A 17,529-nucleotide genomic window follows, 5' to 3' on the forward strand; every position below is an offset into this window, starting at 1 on the left:
AAATGAAAAAAATCAACAAACATAAGAAATTTAACTTGCTTAGTCATTTTATAAATAGTTCAACTTCATACACGTATAACTGAAGTACAGACTAAAGTGAGAAAAAACAGGCAATAAAAACTGAGAAAAAACTAAAGTGAAGCAAAAAGCAAGAACTGCTTTATGAATTATTGCATTCCATGCAGATGGGCTGAACAGTTTTAGTTATCTCCAGTTATTTTTAACATGCAGATTGTTTTTCTATTACTCAGATCAGTCATTCTTAATCATTCTTAGTCATTCTTAATCATTCTCTTGTACAAGGAATAGTAATCATTCTCTTGCTTTGCACTTTGCTACTTTATGACATAAATTTCAGAGAAAACGGGGCACAAATAGTAATCATGGCTTCTTGCTTCACATAAAGAAAATGTTGCACATTCTGTCTGTCTGTGAAGGAAGAGGCCATGATCACTATCTGTGCCATGCTTTCACATTCTGTTTGCTTCGGATGATGATGATGGTCATTGTTGAAGAAGGTGATGAATTGCTTGATGGGGTGATCAAGATCCTCCAACAAGATGCTCTTCCTCAAATTGAAATTGTTGATCCTTTTTTCACAAATGGAAATGGATCAAACGTTTGGATCATCTCATCTTGCCGGAGTTTCAATGGAGTTCTCAGTGCGAATGCAAGATCAAAGGTAAATCGCTTTGGAATTTCTATTGAATTATATTGGTGATTTGAATTTCTACTGAGTGATATTTGGGTGCCGATTCCATATTTCTACTAGGGATTCAAGGAGAGCAGCAACATTACGAAGACTATTTTCAGGGAATGAAATAATCAAGAAATCCACAACGGAATTCCTCATAATCAATATTTAGCATGATCTGAAGACGGGGAGGAGTTTGCAGAGAATCTCAGCAATATTGGTGAATGGAAGATGAAAGGTAAATCTCTTCCACAGTTTGGAATTTCTATTGATTGATATTGGTGATTGGAATTTCTATTGAGTGATCTAATGTGATGTTGGATCATCTGATTTCTCCAGTATCAATATGTTGGACTTCTTGCTGGAAGATGTAAGCACTCCATAGATGGTGTTGGACTTCTTGCCTTCCGAAGATCTCAGCAAAATATTCCACAGATGGATCCCTCAATAAATTGTATATTCTTTTTCACTAAAAAGCAAGACAAATGACAGTATATTTATCTTGAATATTCTTTCTGGTTACTGGTTTTGTTCTTTTGGGTGTTAATAAGTTGTCATTTTGGGGGTTCCTTCCTCTGCAAGCAACTTGACATGGTCATCTTAAGATATTGGGGCTTGAGGTTCGCAACAGAGACCTAGCCTTGTACGGTGGACATTAGGGATGTAATTCAAAATTGTCGATTGTAATTTTTAGGACTTTAAAAGTTATTCAAATGAAAATAGACGAGATTCATTTGTTCGTTTGATTCTTGAAACTGAATTATTGTTATTGGGCATTGCAGAGTAATTCTGGCCTATTCTTTAATCCAAATATCAATGCTGCTCATTTAATATGTCCAAAAATGTTCTTACTCATCTTAAAATCTCTGTATTCACTCAAAAAAAGAATGGTAAATGCAGATGAAGAGCTGTTCAAGCTAATCATTTGGAATGGAATTCAAGGCAATGCACTTGTGGGCAATAATTAAAGAAAACAAGAGATTATGTCTTGAATTGTAATTATTTGTGTGTCTTTGTAAAATTTTGGAAAGTTGAGTTCGTTGGGGATTTTTTGACAACTGATGCTTCGATGAGTTTGAGGGAACATGCAGTTCCACTGTAGCTTCCAGTTGAATTCTTATTTAAGAAGCCTCTGATGATATTTTTAGGATTTTAAGTTGAGAAGTCTTAAAGTAAGTCTAAGTTCTATTTTTGTGCATGTTGAATGCATGAACAGAGCACTAAAGTTTACTTTTCATTTATTTTGGTAATCTTTATAAAGAGAATGTAATGTCGAGCATCAAAAGTTCGAAGAGTTTATTTTTAGAGAGTGTGAAAACTGATTTCTATTGAGTACTCACTTCTTGAATTTCAATAAAGATTGTGAACTGCAGCCATGCTTAAGGTTGAATGTTTCAAGAAAAGCAATTTTGTAATTTGGTTTTGTGAGCAGTTGCACAGGATAACTCTCAATTTTGTAATTTGGTTTTGTGAGCAGTTGCACAGGATAACTCTTACTATTACTTTAATATTGTGCTGGTAAAATGTTCATGGCATATTGGCATTGTTGAGAGCCAATACTGACTCTCAAATCACGATCAGTTGCCATGATATTTGACTCTGTCTTCGTAATGATGGTTCAAGTCATATTGGTTGTCCCAAGCCTAGAAGCCAAGTAATGCATCCAAGGGTGTCTAGAAGGATGGAATATATGATCATGTTGTCTTTGTATGTGAAACCATTGTAAATGTTCCTACCTCTGCATCATTACTTTCATATGATTTGAGTAGAAATGAATATTACGATTAATGTAGGAAAAGATGTGGTAGAGTTCTATGATGTTGTTTACGTTCTTAATGTTATGTTAAGTAATGATGTTGGGATACCCTAGGGAATGTGAATCTATGTGATGTAAGTTATTTCTACTTGCATATTTTTGTTTATATGATCATACTTAACTGAATGTAAATGTTTTGTATTAGTTCCTTTAAAAAAAATTATCTCTATTTTCTTGATTAGTTCATTAGTTTCTCTAGGGTATTTTGGCGGGCATTACACGTGGACTCTAGCTATACCACCAAGCAAGAAGACTATTATAGACCCACATCAAATTCATGGAGTCTTTTCATTTACTACTAAATGACCAAAGATAACATATCATCAAAAAATTTGTATGACCACTACAAGATTCACATAAATCTAAGTATGTCACTCACTCAACATCCAATAATAGATTTTATTCCTATCAAATTTGAGATAAACCTTAGAAAACTATCTCAATCTTACAACACATAAACAAGAAGGATAGAGGGATTAGGGAATACTCATCTCTCCAAATCTATGCAAAATTTCTCCATCTCTACATGCAAGTCTCTTTCCTTCTCTCAAATCTCTCCTCTTTTCTTAAAAACCTACAAGAGTTTTCCAAAATGGAGAAGTGGGAAACACCCTACTCTCTCTTCAGATACCCAATATAAGGGAGATTAACTTGGAAGAATTGGATGAGGAGGTGACATTTTTCACCTTACCATCCCCTCCTCCATGAGGTATTTTTCTCATTTAAAAGGGGACAAAAATAGGACACCCCATTCCCCAAATCTTTCGTCATAAATGATGTACCAAAGGTCAGGTTAGTACCCTCAATTCAATTGTCATCCAAATTCGTCACTCATCTTAATGAGGATTTTTGGAGAGTTAAAACAAGCCTTAGGACTTTAATTTCATATCCAATAGGCCCCCACCTTAAGGGTATAGACCCTAGGGTTCTATTTTTGTAATTCAAACATAGAAATTGACTCACAAACTCACATTAAAGACTCACAACGATAAACCTCATAAATGCATCTATATCAAATAATAAAACCTCATTTCCTTATAAGTCAAAAATGGTTGAACTTATAACTTCCCATATAGGAAATTTATTTTCAATAGGTGTTTCTCCCTTCTCCCAGAGTTCTCGTTACTTTCCTGCATATGGCCAACACAATCACAAGCATAGTTAGACCATAATAATCATATTATTTGCTATAAATTTTCGATCAAGTTTACTAGGGATATCAAGAATATTGTCATACAATCATCTCATTTATAATCCCCCAATCTATTTCACCATCTATTGAAAAAAAACATGTAATAGTTTATGGTTGTATTAGCTATATACAAGTCAAGGTGTTACATAAGAAATAGCGCCAAAAAATGATCAATACAAGACTATTGATCCAATCTGAAAATATTCTAACATTTCATGAAACCATTTTCCAAAATGATACTATGTATATAGTAAAACCATTGTAGTTAGTGCATTGTAATAATTTATTTTATTAATCTTTGTAAATAAATAACAAAAAGATAGATTTTTTTGAGTCAATTTACAAAGGATATCACTTTGAACCATTATTGTTGTGGGTCATATACCATGGGATTAGAACAAACCTTAAGACATCAAAAAACAATCCTTCCAAGAGACTCAAACCCAGCTTATCCTTGCGTGATTAGATAAAAACAACATTTCACACCTACAACTTAACCTATACTTACCATAATATTTTAATTTTCCTTGTGTTGCACAATATCCATCCATTAGAATCTTGAATCTTGTAATTGAATAGATTCATAGAAGAACCCACCTAGCTTCCATTTAAAAAAAAATCTCCTATATAATTTTTAACTTCTTGTTTTTGTGTAGACCCAAAATTACTATATTGAAAGTTTGAATATCAATAATCACATAATCTATGCCTATAATTTCTCTCTAGGTGCCCCTACTTTATGGTTGTAATCATTTTGACAATTTCTTAACCATAACATTAATCTAAATGTTACATAGATATGTGTGGGACTCAATTACATGATAATATCTTCACCCTCTATCAAAAAATACAACAAACCAATTGATTTCTAAAAATATTAGCATGTTTAGTCAAAATCGTGCAAAAAGAGAAATAGTGAATACGATTAAAATGAAAGGTCAACTAAAGAAATAGAATTCACAAACCTAGTATCATGAAAAAAGGTGTTTTATATCTTCTTTCCTATATTTCAAAATTGTCTTAAGAATTGTATAGACTAAAAGTACTTATTTCAAATAGTATCAATATAAATAATGCCCAATGGATTTATTTTGTCACATGTATAATTATAATGTATTTACTAGAGTCTAAAATTTTAAAAAACTCCATCACAACTCAATCAAACATGCAAGGTTTCTTGAAATAAAAATTAGATTGGTTTTAGAGGAACAATTGGTTGTAAAGCATCAATGTTCAATTTTGTGTTGGCTTTTGCTAAAATCATTATTTCCTTCATGATTGGACGTTTTTCATTTTTTCATTTCCTTTTTTTCCTATGCTCCACATCTGTAAATGTTAATATTAAATCTTAGGTGACCACTCGATAAAGTATCTTCACTAAAAAACTATCCTTTTTGTTGGTGTAAATAATTATTCATCTTAGATATTATTACACCTTACTTAAGTTTACTTAGGTACATGCATTTAATAGTAGTTTGGGTATGAGACACTTGGGTGTTTGTGCCACATTGGGATAGTGTGTGTAGGAGAATTTTCACCTTTTGTGGACTTATTTTGTTGTTACATTCCACATTCAGTGGGTGATCCACCTCATGTAGAATATTATATTGTTTCTCCTACCTACCCACACCTATTTCCTATCTACCCTTGTTTCTTATTGAGCCACATGTCATGTTTTTGTGCTCACATATCCATATAGCCTTGCCTATATAAGAAGGCTCATATTTATTGTATATAACGCTTGATGATCCAGTTGATTAGTATTTTCATCTTGATAGAATACAGTTTATTTCTATCATCTATTTTGTCTCTCTTATTTTTGCTTTCCATTGCCTCTAGATCTTGGTAAAATCTCACATGGTATCAAAGCCATTAGAGTGCCATTGGTTTGCCAATTGAGAGAAATTTGATGCTATTTGGGGTTGTATATTTTGGAGCTTTCTATTGCAGGTTATTATTGAAGCTTGATGGGTCAAATCTGAGGTTACCATTGGATTGAGGAGTTCCAAGAAAGTCAGTTTTGTCTTTTGTTTCATCCAAATCGGACTTTGGAGGCCAAATCTAGAGACATTTGAAGTTTGAAGCTGCAGCGGAAATTCTCTAGAAATTATAATTTTGTAGGCAATTTTCAAATAGCGATATCTTACTCATCCGGACTAATTTTTTCGAGCAATTATTTTTGTTTTGGGATAGAATTTCATGATCTGTACAGTGGTACGGAATTTTTCTGATTTGCGGATACAAGTTTTTATAAAATCGAAAAATTTCAATTTTTACAACTTTGGAGGCTTCGTTTGGGCTCATATGGACTCCTTTTCAGGTGTCGTTTTTTTTTAAAGTGCATAATTTTTTTTCTACTTTCATAATCTATCATGTTTTTGCAGTGATTTTGAGTAGAAAATTTACTTTCAGTATTTGGTCATTTTTTGGCCTATTTGGTACTTGTATTTTGCTTGGATCCAAGTTTAGATCACTAGCAGTATTTGTTGAAGTCTCTTATATCTCATTTTGAGTTGTAAATTGAAATCAGAAGTCCACTTTGTCTTGTTTTGCAAGTGGCTCATTGTATACGCACTAAGTATAAAGTGTCAAATCACCATTTTTATTTTTTTATTTTTTTTTGGGGGGGGGGGGTTTCTTGATTGAGTATTTTGGGGGGGTGTCTTGTGTGATTATGCCTCTCTCTATCTTGTGTTCTTTCATTTTGGTGCTATGGGTTCTCCTAAATTTCCACTTTTAACTCCTCATAATTATGCATCATGGAAAATTAAGGCATGGAGTAAACTAATGGAAAAAGGACTCATTCATTATGTAAATGAAACTATAACAGAACCACCTGATCCTAAGGCTAATCCTAATGCTCAAATTGAATGGCTTACTAAGAATGCTATGGCACTTGGAACTCTTAGAAAGTATGTATTAGATGACCTCATTTTTCACATTTACAAGTGTACAATAAGTAAAGAGGCTTGGGATATTTTTCAAAAATTGTATGGTCGAGTTGATGAGATTAAGGGCTACAAGCTTTATAGTGAACTCACAACTTTAGATCCCAAGGATTTTGATACAATTAAAGATTATGTCACAAAAGCAACTGAGCTAAGAGAAAAGCTAAAGGATTGTGGAATTGACAAAAAGGATGCTCAATTGGTTTAAAACTTATTGGACAAGCTTCCTTCAGAGTATGCAACCTTTGTATCTAGCTTTCACGCCCATAGATTAGCTCAAGGTTCCTCATACACTTCTCCCTCATTTGATTCATTCACAGAGATGTTGATACTTGAGAAATCTAAGTTGACCATGATGGGGATTCTCAGATATTCAAAGTCACAAGCTTTGGTGGCTAACAAAGGGAATCAAAGAAATCAAGGAAAAGGCAAGAATCAAAAGCAACCTAAGTAAAAACCACATCAAAATGGAGCACAATCTTCTTCTCCACAACAAGGTGTTTCACCATTCTCACCTAAGAGGAAATCATATAAGGACAATCTTTTTTGTGGATATTGCAAGAAGTCAGGACATGATGAACATCATTGTTATAAGAAGGATATTGATGAGTTGAAGAATCTTTTTGAGAAGAATAAAATCAACCTACCTTCTAGAATATCTACATCGGCTTCTTCTTCCAAGGATAAAGGAAAGGATCACTCTTTTGGGACAGATAAAGGAAAGGGACAAGCTCTTTGTGCTACTACAAGTCATGATTTAGGGATATGGCTTCTAGATTCAGGGGCTTCTCATCATATGGCATCTTCACAGTCTATGTTTTCTACATTTGAGCCTTGTCACATGTCGAATATTTTGATGGGCAATCATACATACATGGATGTGATTGGGAAAGGATCTATTGACATTGGGGATAACTCCTTCAATGATGTGTTGTGTGTACCCCACTTGACAAACAATCTTCTTTCCATCTATCAAATCACACATGGGGCAACTAGGAAAACTGTGGAGTTCACACCTGATTCTGTTATCATTAGAGACTTGGAGAGTGGATCAATCATTGCGACTGGAGTGGTTGATCATGCATCTGGGTTGTACTCTTTTTCACATTTTAGTCCTATTGATGAGGTTGATTCTTCTTATGTTGATGGTTCAGATTTTGAGGAGAACATTGGGCATTTGAACTTGGGGATTCTCACTTGTGACCCCATTCTTGAGCCTTGCATTTCATCTCCTCTTGTTGATATCACACCACCTATTGCACCTGATGATGTAGCCAATGCGATAGTTTTTCCTTCTTGTGATTCACCGCAGCAGGACATTTCATGTCTTCCAGCTTCAGTTGATTGGGATGCCTACTTGACAGACATTGCAAGTTTTTTTGTGGAGTCCTACATTGCAAATTTGGGAGACATCATTGATGGCATTCATCTTCTCTTTGATGAAGATGATCCTTCTTCGATTGTTGCGAGGGATCACTCTGACCCTCTTGTGCATTCTCTACATGATCAATCTTTAGAGGTTGACATGATTGTGGATACTTTTGTACAACACTTGGAGGAGGTCTCTTTATCTTTTGAGGAGACATGTGAGTCTTTGGATATTGTTCTATATTCTTCTCCACTAGATCTTGGAGTTCCTTTTTCTGCAGTGTGGAGCAGTTTACCACCTTTGGAGGGGGTAACTTTCAGCATCAACATGGGGAAACTTGAGTAGTTTTCAAAGATTCCTTTCATCATGAGTATTTTTCCTACATCTTCCCTTCATGGTTGGGGAGACTTCATAGATACACCTTTGGTTTTGTTTCTTCCTAAGGGGAGGAACATGGTTTGATGTTCGTGGAGCAGTTTCTTCTTTCATCTTTGAGCTTCTATCATTTGTGCAGATTCCACATTGAAGGGGGGGCTTCCTAGTCTCTCTTCTTCTTCTCTCATATGGGGGGGGGAATTTTTCCTCACATGGGATTTTTTCCTTCACATACTTCTATGAGAGTTCTTTGTATCTAGTTTTCATCTCTCTTTTGGGGGAGGGTTTTTTCCCATTGGGTTTTTCTCTCTTTCCCCTCTTTGTGAGAGATTTCATTGCATTGGTTTTTATGCATTTGCATTTGTACATGGGTACCTAACATGGCCCCGTAGCCGGGACACATCTTGCATTGCTTAGTTGCATTGTAGACTTAAGTGCATTCCCCTAAGTTGCACTTAAGGGGGGGTGTTGGTGTAAATAATTATTCATCTTGGATATTATTACACCTTACTTAAGTTTACTTAGGTACATGCATTTAATAGTAGTTTGGGTATGAGACACTTGGGTGTTTTTGCCACATTGGGATAGTTTGTGTAGGAGAATTTTCACCTTTTGTAAACTTATCTTGTTGTCACTTTCCACATTCAGTGGGTGATCCACCTCATGTAGAATATTATATTGTTTCTCCTACCTACTCACACCTATTTCCTACCTACCTTGTTTCTTAGTGAGCCACATGTCATGTTGGTGTGCTCTCATATCTGTATAGCCTTGCCTATATAAGAAGGCTCATATTTATTGTATATAACGCTTGATGATCCAGTTGATCAGTATTTTCATCTTGATATAATACAGTTTATTTCTATCATCTATTTTGTCTCTCTTATTTGTGTTTTTCATTGCCTCTAGATCTTGGCAAAATCTCACACTTTAGAAAAGGATCATAAGCATGAAATAAAAACTAAAACAATCTTAATTGATGGGTTTATTTTAGGGAAAAATTAGCTTTGATGCTATTGTGATGCAAAATGAGAATTTCTAAAAAGTTTTATGAAAGAATTTCTTAATATTCTTTATTATCACAAGATTTGAAGTACAAGCCTTATGTATGAGTGTTAATAACCCCCAACCTATACCCTTGTCTTTAAAGTCTTGATAGATTTTCTAAGCCCACTAAAAAAAATCTTATAGAACCATTGTTGAAAGCCCATACCAAAGATGAATAATTTTATCTAATTGGCATATTTGTTTTAAAAAAAAAATGGTAGCCAATAATCAATAAGTATAATACACAAGTAGCACATGCCACCCTTGAAAATATATAAAAATTAGGAACCAAGTACATTGGATTATTAATTAAAATATCTATTTTTAATTTAATATTTTGGAACTATCTTGAACTATAAAATAAATGAGTAGGGAAGTCCAAGAAATATAAAATATTTACCTCATTGGACCCATTTTCTACTTCAAGTCTTCAAGAGTTAGATCGGGAGGTCTTTTTCATTTCCTCTCAAAAGTAGCTTTTAACAATTGAATATTGGATCTCAAACATTCACAAAAGTCAAAAAATATTTTTCCTCAGAGTTAAAAGATAAGAAATGATAAATAGTATTCACCAACTAACAGGATCCTTCCTTTATATGGGAGATACTATTTTATGGTGCATATGGTTGTATATGAATAATGAAAATACTACTTGACACTCGGAATAACAATTTAAGAAATATAGGAAAAAATATAAGAAACTAAATCTGAGCTAGACTCAACCTCTAGTAGTGGGGCTCATTGTCTATAGTTGCTTCATTATTAAGGTGCAATATTTAAAATGATTTTATTAATAACATTCTTGTATGTTTGAATATCACCACCATATGAATGCTTAAGAATTTGAATCCACATTTAACAATGATGTTAACTTAATTATCACACTTATAACTAAATTAAAAACATAGATTTATCATGTCTACATACTCAACAAAATAAGAAATTAATAAAATTTCTTGTTTCTATACTTCTACTTACAAGGGTTCATCCACCATTGCCTCTCACATTCTCTATCATGTAGATAGGCATACGGGTTAATATATTATCTTTGTTTGCTTTGTGTCCTTTTTTTAATGTTTTGACTATAAATTTAATAGAAAATAGATAGTCAATACACAAAAAGGTCCTTCCATGTACTCAAACATACCTCCATCACACAGTTATCCTATTTCACCATTATCTACAATGGCTACTTAATACCATATAAATCTTCTATACAATAAATATAAGTGTTAAAATTGGTAAACTAGCTAGTATACCCCCATTATCCAATGAGCATTTTAGATGGCTTCACTACCTTCAATATTTCCCTTTTGAACATTTTTTCTTGTCCACGTGGCTTTAACACCGCCTCATTTTCTAGGGTCGAGATTCTACTAGCACAACATTTTCTAGTGAGAACTAAATTGTTGTCAAGAATACATACACATATTTACTATTTCATTATCAATTAAATTTTAGTTTAATTTTTTTAGAATTATTTTTTTTTGAATAAAAAGGGGTAAAAACTTTATTGAAAATCAGACACAAAAATTACAAGGAGGACCAGAGCCCCAAGGCCCCAAAAAAGAGCCACAAGCCCAGTCCAAGATCAGCCAACATCATAGCTATCCATGTCCTCAGCAAAAATCTTCTGCAAGACCTGACAGTAATCCGAGGAGAGATGCTCCCAACCTTCAATTTTCTAATCACTGTTATGTTCTGAGGCCCACTTAGCCAAACAATCAGCTGCTCTATTCCATTCACGAGGAATGTGGATGAAAGACACCTGCTCCATTAAAGAACTAATTTTAAGAATCTGATGAACAATCCCTGCCAGCTACCAATGAATCCCACTCACCTTCTACTTTGTCAACAAATTAACAATAGTTTGTGAATCTAATTCACAGATAACCTTCCTTCGACCCAACTCCCAAGCCCGCTCCAAGGCATAGAGAATAGCAAGTCCCTCCATAAAATTATTAGATTGCCTCCCTTTATGCACCGAAAAGAAGAAAACCACCTCCCCCATACAATTCCTACCAACACCACCAACCCCTACAGGGCCTGGGTTTCCCCTAGAGGAGCCATCGATGTTAATCTTGATAAACTCATCCTGAGGGGGTCTCCACTTTCCCACCCTTTGGACCTTCTTCATAGCCTGTCTACCTCTCCTGATACAAGCGGAAGCGGGAGACAACTCTTGCTAGCCAAACCTACTCACAATATCTGCCTCATCTCTATCCAAGAGAAAATTCACCTCACATTTACCTTCCACCATCTCCCGAATCATAATCATGATTCTATTCTGCAATCGTTGCACTAACAGTCTGGCTTCACAAAAGATCCTCCTATTCCTCTCAAGCCAAATCTGCCAGAGTATGAAAATGGGCCCAATATACCAGATAGTCTAAAGGAAGGAAGACAAGATAGGAGGTTTGACCAAACTGCTCCAAAATTCCACCAGAGAATCAACATGGACACAAGGACGCTTCCACACCCCCCACCAGTAATGCCAAATAAGCATAGAGAAGGGGCATCTGAAGAATAGATGAGAGGAATCTACCTCCCCATAACCACACAAAGCACAAATAGAAGGCCCCAAGAATCCCCGCTTGCGGATATTGTCCCAAGTTAGGCATCTATTCAAGGCCAAAGTCCAAGCAAAGCAGTTGCACTACAGCCAAGAAATATTATTCCAAACCTGTTTCCACCAGTGCACCTCTCTTCCCTCCAATCTATGGTTTAACAGTTCCCAGTATCCACTAGCTATAGTAAAGACACCCTTAGAATTCGGAGCCTAGGCAAGTCCATCCCTACCCTTGAGGGCACTACAGTGTCTACTCAGAATGCCATGCAACTCAGCACACTCTTCCTCCATCCCAACAACCGGCCACTCATTAGGAGCCTTCCACCGCTCCAATTCCAACTACCCACACCAATAAACAACCTTGAAGTCACTCACCCTTGACCATAATGCCTCCAAAAACCTTTGGCTAAGGTTCCCAAGATTAGGAAATTGATCAAGGATGTGGGGGTAACCATCCCAAGAGTCATTCGAGAAGAGGACCTCTTCTCCCCTCCTGCAGATCCAAAAGAGACCTTCCTTAATGAGAGAAGCCCCCTTCTTGAGAGTATACCAAATCGTTGAGCCTTTTCCCTCAAGTGGATATCTTGGAACCTCCTACACTAGGATCCTCTGCATATATTTGAAGGCCAAAATCTTAGCCTAGCCTCGACTCTGCTCGACACACCACCTCCAGTATAGTTTAGCCGCCAAAGCCTCCCTGAATAAAATAGCATGCCTTAAACCAAGCCCCCCCATCTGCTTTGAGCTACACACCAAGTCCTAATTGACAAGACTCCATTTGGAAGAGGATAGATTGTCTACCCATAAGAATTGCCTTGCCAAAGAGTCCAAACCCCTCAAGAACCACTTAGAAGCCACTTGAAGCATTATTTATAAATTGGAAGAGCCTGAACCACCGAATGAATCAGTTGAACCCTCCCAGCAAATGATAACCATCTGTGAGTCCAGTGATCAACCTTCGAGCAAAATTTATCCAAGTTACCCTGCCATGACTCCCGAGGAGGGTTACCAGGAGAAATAGGAATACCCAAATAAGTCAAGGGCAAAGGCCAACTTGGAATCTCAAGATAAGGGCAATCCTCCTTTGAATAGATCTAGCAGTGTTGAAGAAAAGGATAGAAGATTTATCCTCATTGATCAACTGGCCCGAGGCCACCAGGTAAACATCCAAAATCTTATGCAAATTACTAGCTTCTCCTATCCGAGCAAATCCCATCAAGGCTGTGTTATGCCTAGCATATCTGTTTCCCCATTTGGTCTTCTTAGTCAAAATGTGGCCTCCCTTTCTTCTTTTGTTTTCCTTTCCTTTTTGTTTTACCTCGGAACTCCAGAGTCCCGGAGTCCCGAGGTCCCTTGGGTCTTTTGACCTCAGAACTCCGGAGTCCCGGAGTCCCGAGGTCTTCTTTGTTTATTTCGACCTTGGAATTCCAGAGTCCCAAGGTCTTGGGTCTTTTGACCTCGGAACTCCAGAGTCCTAGAGTCCCGAGGTTGTTTTGTTTTTCCTTTCTTTTAGCCTCAAAACCCCGAGACCCCGGAGTTCCGGGGTCGTGTTTATGGTTTTCGTACGGACGGGTTTTTGGGAGGCTATATATACGAGTTAATGAACTTTTAAGTTCATTTGTGCAATCGACCTTCTCCTCCTTAGCCCCAAGTAGTGAACCTTTGGTATTCCGAAGCTCTCTCTCTCTCTTGGCGTTTGTTGGTTTTTCGATTCACCAGGTTGGTGAATCATCATTTCTTACGTGTTTTTCTTGTTTGGTTGTCTTTTTGTTTTTGTTTTTGTTGTTTTACTTTCATGTTTTATAGTTACGTGTTTTTCTTGTTTGGTTGTCTTTTTGTTTTTGTTTTTGTTGTTTTACTTTCATGTTTTGTAGTTGGGCGTGCCCTAGTGTCACCTCGGAACCCCGGGTCCCCGGAGTTCCAGGTTTCACTTCCCATGTCACCTCAGAACCCCGGGTCCCTGAAGTTCCGAGTTTCACTTCCCGTGTCACCTAGAACCCCGAGTCCCCGGAGTTCCGAGTTTCTCTTCCATTCCACCTCAGAACGTCGAGTCCCCGGAGTTTCGAGTTTCTCTTCCATTCCACCTCGGAACCCCGTGTCCCCGGAGTTTCGGGTTTCATTTCCAATCCACCTCGAAACCCCGGGTCCCTGGAGTTCTGGGTTTCATTGACTGATCCACCTCGGAACCCCGAGTCCCTGGAGTTCCGAGTTTCTCTTTCGTTTCACCTTGGAACCCCGGGTCCCCAGAGTTCCGAGTTTCATTGTCATCCCACCACAGGACCCCGTGACCCCGAAGTCCCGAACTAGATTAAGATTTATGTTTAGCATTGAGGACTAAGACTTGTGTTTTGCCTGCAGGTTCCAGTGATTGGATGGACACATCCGCCAACAAGAGGGGCAAAGAAATTGACAGACTTCCAGCCTATATGAAGTACCAATATCAAGGACAGGTTCATGTTTCGAAGCTGGATGATCAAATTAGATGGGTTACAGACACTGAGGTGGGACACATAGAGATTGGGGATATTGCAACCCAACTGGATAAACCAAACCTAGATGCTCTCCACCAAAGAATAAAGAGGTCGAGTCTTGTGGAAGCTACTGTATTCCCGTAGTCCCTGCAAGCACCAGAGTTTATAATGACCATTGCTCCATTCTACAATCCAGACACCAGAAAGTGAACTAATGCACATGGAAAGACTATTATTGACCTATCACCAGATATGTTGGGGTTCGTCTTCGGAATCCCAACTAGGGAAGAGGCATTCTTATTAACAGAAGAAGAAGCTTTGAAGGCATGGAACGACAAGGTGTCAGCCATCAAAAGACACATGAATACCAACTGGCTGGAAGAAGAGAGAAAAATAGGGCTCAAAGCTACAGAGGTCCTGAGGGTAGACTTCAAAGAGCCTCAAAGCGACTTGATTATTATGCTCAGCAGAGCCTTCGGCAAGCCAGACTGCAAACACTTTCATCGTTGGATGTTCCAGTTTATGAGCACCATTCTGATAGGAAAACAATACTTTGACTGGCCACAGATCCTCTCTGACAATATCTGTAGGCAAATAAAAGAAGTGTACCAAACACAAAAATTCTTCTTCACATCATATGTCATCTGGGTAGCTACTAGAGCTGGAAAATTCTCAGGCCTACAAGTGGACGGGGAGTTAGGAGAGAAAGAAGGATAGAAGAAGATATGGGACTATTATTCCCAGCTCACTCTATTAAATGCAAAGACACACTTTAAGAGGGTTGATGATGCTTTTTTCATCCCTATAATCATTAAGTTGACTAGAGACACAAGATACCGGATTAGCCCCGAGGCTATGGCTGTCATCCGGGAGTGGGCATGTTGGTTCATCCAGAACCCGCGTTCCACTTACATCAGAGTTAGCGGATTCATAGGGAATCCAATGTTGCTACCTCATTATTGCAACGATAGGGTGATCCTGTTAGAATATGTAAGACAACTTGTAGCCCTCCAATCACTCTTGTCATCAAAACATAAGACAGGAATTGATTTCTTGGTGTCCATTGGGTACTTCGCCTGCTCTAAAATACAAGTGGTGAAATTGGCCAAGCAAGAGCTTTAGGATTTGAACCTGAAAGAAGATAATCATACTAGGGAATTATGATCCCTACGGGAAACTTAAGCAAGCTATGCCTAAGGCATATGAGGGGCATAGGCCTAGCTTGGAAGACTTTTGGGCCAATTTGCAAGACAACTTTGAAGTCAGGGAGAAGAATTATAACAGGTTGTTCATACCATAGGTCAGAGACTTTATCATCGAGACTAACCTCCCTAAAGACCTGAGAGATGATGGAGAGTTACTTGATCCAATTTATAAAGAATCAGGGATAGACAAGAGGCCCCTCTCCCCAGTGAAATGGTCTGCAAGCGAAGATACAGACATAGAGAAGGTCTCCCAAGTAGTCATCAACAGGACTAAGCAATGGTTAAGCAATGGTTAAGCCAGAGGGTCAGACCCAATGCATCAAAGACAAATCAAATAGAATCCACCTCAAGGGTAACACAGTCAAGAGGTCATAAAGAGTATGCTCGAAAAACAAGGTCAACTTCGAGACAGAATTCCTCCACTGACCCAGGTGAGGAAGACAAGCCTCAAGAAAGCACTAAGGACTTGTTGAAGAAACTCCAAGAAAAGATGGAGTCTGAACTACTAAAGAAGGTTGGAGACCTAGGAGTGACCGATGGGCTAAGCGCAATTCCACTTGCCAGAGTTCTCCCACCAAGGACTGCTATAGGCCACAAGGAAGGAGAGGGTACTCAAGATCAAGAGGAGAACCTAGAAGCCACCGAGGAGGTACCTGCTCAGCCACCCTCCACAGGTACAACAGGTCCTTCAGGCACCGCTACTCCCGCACCACCAATGAATGTTTTCATAGGGAAGCCCAAGGTGCAAGGATTTACATCCACTACTGATGAAGTGAAAGTTAGAAACGTCGAGTCTAACTCCGACCAAGAGGAAGAGGACCTCGACCAACAACGGCCTCTAGGTAGTGAGCAAGAAGGAGGTGAAGCAAAAAATATCCTGAATGAAAGATTGATTCTAACTCCTCAAGACCGAGAGGATTTGCTTAAGGATATAGAAGTTGGGCAGACAAAGATGGAGCTAGGTGAAGAAGAAATGGCATTCAATCAGGAGGTCAGTGGTAAGCTAGGAGAGTTACATAAACAACAAGCTCTCCAAGCTGCTCTCCAGGTTAACTTAGCCCACCAAGTTTCATCATTCCAACATCCTGGCCAAACGGAAGCTGAAGCAGAGGAGCAGATAGAGGAGCAGGTAGAGGTGCATGTTATAACTACTGAGATTGTGTCACATCAAGGTGACGAAGCTGAAGATATACCAGAATGGTTAGAGTTTACCTTTGGAAAGAAAAAGAGAAAAGCAGAGCTTCCCAAGGTTACTCTACAACAAGCAATCACCGAGGAACCACCAAAGATTAAGAAGTTAAAGATGGTTCACCACCTATCAAAAATAAGTTATGGTGAAGTGATTGTAGATGTGGTGGTTCCATCATAGGCTGAAGGACAAGCTTCTCCCAAATACCAAGTATCACAGGTAAACCTAGGTAAGTAGACCAAGTGGGGAGAATTAGATACCTTGGAGCTAGCCATGAGTGTTGTCAGAGGGCACGTGGAAAAGGAGCATAGTTCAAATGTAGAACTTAAAGCGTAGCTTGGACAGTATAAACATCTCTTGGTAGAAATGTGCAAGCCTTTGGACCCCTGTAAGACGGATGACTTGCCTTCAACCTCATCACTGCCAGAAGGCAAGGTAAAGGCACTACTGGAGGTGAGACGAGTAGCTGCGGCCGCCAAATCTTGGGCTCAAGTAAATGTAGCCAAGATTAGATTTTTTTTACAAGATACAATGAAAATATACCACAAGGCAGTACAGGAGGGAGGAGCTTTGGCAACATGCTTCACTCAAAGGGAGCAGAAAGAGAACACCTTTAATAGGCAACTCTGAATTTTTAAAAGGATACTACGCTTA

At 37.9% G+C, this 17,529-nt stretch overlaps 1 long non-coding RNA gene across 1 annotated transcript; it reads left to right on the plus strand.

The window, feature by feature from the left end:
• The first annotated feature begins 287 nt into the window (after window positions 1–287).
• On the plus strand, window positions 288–1,504 carry LOC131050889 (uncharacterized). The gene is made up of 3 exons (XR_009107056.2): window positions 288–682; window positions 773–932; window positions 1,034–1,504. It is a non-coding gene; the product is annotated as an uncharacterized LOC131050889 (long non-coding RNA).
• Window positions 1,505–17,529: the final 16,025 nt, after the last annotated feature.

The sequence above is a fragment of the Cryptomeria japonica genome, chromosome 11 (genome assembly GCF_030272615.1).
Source record: "Cryptomeria japonica chromosome 11, Sugi_1.0, whole genome shotgun sequence".
NCBI lineage: Eukaryota > Viridiplantae > Streptophyta > Pinopsida > Cupressales > Cupressaceae > Cryptomeria > Cryptomeria japonica.